Source organism: Gracilinanus agilis, chromosome 1 (assembly GCF_016433145.1).
Source record: "Gracilinanus agilis isolate LMUSP501 chromosome 1, AgileGrace, whole genome shotgun sequence".
Lineage (NCBI taxonomy): Eukaryota > Metazoa > Chordata > Mammalia > Didelphimorphia > Didelphidae > Gracilinanus > Gracilinanus agilis.
Genome location: NC_058130.1, coordinates 42,750,339 through 42,756,036, shown reverse-complemented (window position 1 = coordinate 42,756,036; position 5,698 = coordinate 42,750,339). Strand labels below are relative to the sequence as shown.

General features: G+C 37.6%; 1 pseudogene; it reads right to left on the bottom strand.

The window, feature by feature from the left end:
* Window positions 1-1,443: 1,443 nt before the first annotated feature.
* Window positions 1,444-2,668, bottom strand: LOC123230679 (annotated as a pseudogene).
* Between the last annotated feature and the right edge of the window lie 3,030 nt (window positions 2,669-5,698).

Below are 5,698 nucleotides of genomic sequence, written 5' to 3'. Positions count from 1 at the left end.
AAATATCTGACATAGTAGTTATGTGAAAAAACTTTTCTAAATATCAAGTATTATTATTACATCCCATTGTGCATAAAAATGAAAATTACAAAAAGAACTTCTATATTAAGGGTGGAAGGAACAAGAACAAATGGGAACAAAGAGCAGAATACTTTGTCAAATGGCTTCATGGTTTAGATAACCTTTTCCTAGGCTAGACACTTGAGTCCTCTTAATCATTTTGCTCATGCTTCTTGCATGAGAGTTATGCTAATTAGGTGACTGCCCCAGTTATGTGAGATTATACACATATTTTATTTCACAAATTGTTTTTTACCAATGGCTATAAACTATCTTACAACACTGAGAAAGAAGTCTATGATCATTATATTCTATCCAATTCAATTCAGCAAGTACAATAAATACCACTCATGTTCAGGAACTAGGCTTGGTGTTAAGTATACTAGGTTAATGATAATAAAAAAAACGTTCATACCCACAAGAAGCTTATAGACTACTTGAAAACAAAAATAATATGACCACAAATGAACCCATTATAAAATATTAATAAAATAACTTTTGTGTCTTATTTTCTATGTGTATGAAAGAGAGGCAAAATTGAAACAATCTTTGACAGTAATTGACAGTAATTTGTAAATAATTTACATTCTAGTCTAAAGAGAATGTGTTTATATAAATAGTCATAAGCTAAATAGAATGAAGGTGCCTCATTATGAGAGTGATTCTAAAAGCTTAAGGGAATTAGGAAAGGTTACCATGAGAACCTGTATCATATAAGTCTTGAAATAAACTAAAGTTTCTGCAAGGTGAAGAGATGAAAGAGGTAAATTCCAGAAAAAGAGGAGGGTAAGTATTGTAAGAATTTAAATTTAGGTTTGCTAATATGAAAGTTCTAAAGTAATATTGTTGTTGCTGATTTAAAAATATTACAAGTTAAGTCAAAATGACTTTTACTTGCTTTATTTACAAGGAGATGGAAAGAGTGAAAGTGGAAAAATATAGATAAAATTAACAGAAAGTACTGCTTAGCTACAAATACTCTAAGTTTAATTCTAATGTCACCAGTCTTCAAATGCAAATCTGAAAGCAAATCTCACCAGAATCCAAAGTCCTACTTAGGAAGCTGGAATCCAAAGAGCCAGGAAACGCTGAAGAATCCACCAAGAACCTTCAGTGCACAAGAGACTAAGACCAACCAAGAATATTACCAAAACTCATGCTGAACAGAGTGTCCCATCGAACAAGTAGAGAGGGTCTCCTTACTGATGAACCAAGGAAGGAATCACTCTACTCACCACCACTAACTGACACAGGATCCAGGGAAAGACTTTCATCCTCCAGTCTGGTTAACGATGCAGAGAGGGTAAATCAGTCCTCAGGCTAGCCTTTTTTTTTTTTTTTTTTTTTTTTTTTTCTTTTTGCACTGAACGTGATGACTTTATTGATGGTACACAAGATAGGACTATGCTCCTCCCCCCACTACAGGGGTGCCTGGGGCAGGGATGTGAAGAGGGCATGGGATCCCCAGCACAGGGACATAGGTTATTATGGATGTGGGCTCCCCAGTGGTGGAACTAATCTTTTTTTGGCTGGGGATGAAGATCCATCATGGCTTTCCACTTTACTCCTTGGTGGCCATGTACTTCATGAGGTCTACTACACGGTGGCTGTAACCGTACTCGTTGTCATACCAAGAAATGAGCTTGACAAAATGGTCGTTGAGGGCAATGCCAGCGCCAGCATCGAAAGTAGAAGAGTGGGTGTCGCTGTTAAAGTCACAGGATACTACCTGGTCCTCTGTGTAGCCCAAGATGCCCTTTAAGTTCCCCTCTGCAGCTTGCTTAACCACCTTCTTAATATCATCATATTTGGCAGCTTTCTCCAGGCGGCAGGTCAGATCCACCACAGACACATTGGGAGTAGGAACACGGAAGGCCATGCCTGTGAGCTTCCCGTTCAGCTCAGGTATGACCTTGCCCACAGCCTTGGCGGCACCCGTGGAAGCAGGGATGATATTCTGGGCAGCCCCACGCCCATCCTGCCACAGCTTGCCAGAGGGGCCATCTACTGTCTTCTGGGTAGCAGTAATGGCATGGACTGTGGTCATGAGTCCTTCCACAATGCCGAAGTTGTCATGAATGACCTTGGCCAAGGGGGCCAAGCAGTTGGTAGTGCAGGAGGCGTTACTGACGATCTTGAGGGAATTGTCGTATTTCTCATGGTTCACCCCCATCACGAACATTGGGGCATCAGCAGAAGGGGCAGAGATAATGACTCGCTTGGCTCCACCCTTCAAGTGAGCCCCAGCCTTTTCCATGGTGGTAAAGACGCCAGTGGATTCCACAACGTACTCGGCTCCAGCATCTCCCCATTTAATGTTAGCGGGATCCCGCTCCTGGAAAATGGTAATAGGTTTTCCGTTGATCACCAGCTTTCCATTCTCTGCCTTTACAGTGCCCTTGAACTTGCCATGGGTGGAATCATACTGGAACATGTAAACCATGTAGGAGAGGTCAATGAAGGGGTCATTGATGGCCATAATTTCTACTTCTTTGCAGCTGAATGTTGCCCTGGTCACCAGGTGTCCAATAGGCCAAATCCGTTGACTCCGACCTTCACCATCTTGTCTAAAGGATGCGACTGCAGCAGAGGATTCTGGCAGCGAGCTTGGGTGAAGAGCTGAGAGCCCTCAGGCTAGCCTTTTTAAAGTAATTTTCTTGACATCACTTTCTGTTGCTCCCCCACTCTATGGGAACCAATCATAGTATTTCAATTTGCCCAGCACTACCCAAGGTATGTGTGTGGGGGTCAGTGACCTTTGGAGGTGTGAGCTTACTCAATTAAGTGACTTGTTAGCTCTCTTACTTTTGTCAAGAAGGAGTACTTTAAGTTCTTGATTTGTTTAGCTAAGAATAGACAAAGGGAGAGTTAATCCTATCTTTACAAACCCCCTCTACCCCCTGTGATTCTTTGGGAGCCTAGTCTCCTTGGTGAATCATTTAATATAACTAGTTTATACCTCTAAAGCACTTCTAGCTAAAGGTGCATATGATATTGCGCTTTCTGAGAAGAAACTACAATAGTTGTAGATATGAAGGAAATAGAAGAGAGAGAGCAAAACCAATGTTTCCTAGGTGCATTGACAAAAAGCCAATGTGGAGCAATCCCTTTTGGCATAAGAATCTACATTCAGAATAAATGTGCTCATCCCCTTTCGGTTCAACCAATTACATCCCAAAGTTCATTCTGAATCTTCTGATGCAGTGTAGGTTTCTTTATGGCATTTTCTCCAAACAGTTCATTTTCTTGATTTAAGGAGTTAGTAAGCTTCTTTTCTTGAAATTTCTCTCAAAAATTTTAAATCTTGGATTCTATGAAAATTATACAGTATAAAGACAAAAATGTGACCTATAATGTGACCCATAAGGAAAAATAAGAGGACACAAAACTGGCAAATGGTGTGAATGTAAGGGGATAATGTAGCTACAAAGGGATGTTGGAGTCAAGTTATGAAGAATTTTAAATTTCATGAAAGTGGACTTTTTATTTGATCTTAAAAGGCAATAGTGAACCATTGTAACATTCATGAAGGAAGTGAAATTATTATACAGTTGAAGAAAGTTATTATGGTGATACATGGAGGGTGGATTTGAGAGGGAAAGAACTTGAGATAGGTAGAGTAATTAAGAACCAAATACATGCTTAAAGGAACAGGCCATGAGAACCTAATATAGATTCTAAAGATGGAGAGAAGCAAAATTGTATATATACACATATATATACATATATATAAATATATCATATATAAATATATATATAAAAATTTGCCAACTATATTTGCAAATAATCAAATTTAAGCTCAAAACAACACAATATTCATGTACTTTCTAACATAAAAATTGGACTAGATGGCCCTGATTTTCATCTTAATTCTCAATTACTGTGTTTCTTTAATTCTGTGAGTATACATATAGGCTGAGGGCTAGAGAAAGACATTTCATCTGGAACATAGAAAACATGAGAGGTAGAAATGCATAATAACTCAGGAACAAAAGTTTGGATCTTTTCTGGTGGGTAAACCTGAGCTTAAAACAAGGTTAATTCTCTATTAAACTGTAGGTCTACTATTTTAGAGGTATTTGTAAATGCTGATAATGTCAGTGGGCAGTAGAAGACAGACTTAAAAATGTGGAAAATCTTTTGGGAGCTTGCAAGAGGAGAATAACCCATTTTGCCTACCCACAATAATAACTTGATTACAGCTGAGTTGAGTAACTGACAGATAACGTGAAACAATGGGTATGGAGCTACATAAATAATCACCACTTATGTTCATAAAAGTGGAGTGGAGAAAACGTGGTTTTTTACATACTTAAAGAGGGAAATGAAAAAAATAAGTCAGAGATTGGGTTTGGATATAATCAAGTAAGAACAGTGAAAGTGATTTAGAATTTCTAGCTGTGTCATAAGTCTTTTTAGGCAAATTATTGACTTCATGGTGTTATGGACATCCAAATCATTCATATGATTATTATTGTCAATGTTTACAGGTGAGTGAGGGTAAAATTTTCCATAACTTTAACAACCACCTAAATCAAGCTCTAGTCAAGATTTAGGAATTTGGGGAACCAAACTGATTATTTTAGGATAGATCATTAAGTCTAGAGCATCTAGGTGGTGCAGTGGACAGATTAGTAAGTCTGAATTCAAGAAAATTCCTCTTCCTGAGCATAAATTTGGTCTCAGATCTGTACTAGTGGTGTGACCCCTAGGCAAGTTATTGAATCCTGTTTGTGTTAGTTTCTTTCATTTATAAAAGGAATTGGGGATCGAAGAGGCAAATCTCTCCAGTCTCTTTGCCAAGAAAACCACAGATAGGGTCACAAAGTCAGTCATAACTGTACAAGATTTAATCCAGCCTTTGTCCTGAAGCCATCAACACATTTTCTAAGCTTTTAGTTGTTAGGCAAAAGGTCTATCAACAAATATTTACTAATTTAGACAATATATTGGTAGAAAAAGGTCTGACTAACCACCAAAGTTACATTATTTCAATTTCCTTAAAAAGTGTGCCTATTCATTAAAGAACCATTTGTAACAGCACTTCCCTTGTATGTGAGGATGCTCTCATTATATGGAGACTTCTTTTGCTTTGAATGCTTTGAAGGATGAATGTAAAAATCATGTTCTGGGAAGCCACATTTCTCTTGGTAAAAATGAACATATTATTCTTCAATAGGAAGTTTTTTTAATGTTCAAGTATCATGTGCAATTTGGTTAGTTAGAAAATAGTAGACTCAAGAGTGTTCCTGCCCCAACTACACTTTGAGCAATTCTTCAATCAATAAGTTTCTACATGCCAGACACTGGCTAGATATTGAGGTATGTTCAAAGAATGAAACAACGCATACTCAAAATGAGATTATAACTTAAAGTGGGAGAAAACAAGTGCATAAATCATCCCTTCCACATCATGGAGTTTAGGGGTGCAGTAACCCACAATCTAGAAAATCTATTTAAATTGTTGTGGTCCTTCCTTTTTTCCCCTTCTTACCTAAGAATAAGTCTGGATTCTAGGTTATTTTTTAAACAGAGTGTTTATAGTACCTTATTTTAAAATTTGGGTTGTATTTGGTCATATGTGTTATATATATGCATATATATATAGTTAATATTAATCTTTCTAGCTTTTGTGTGT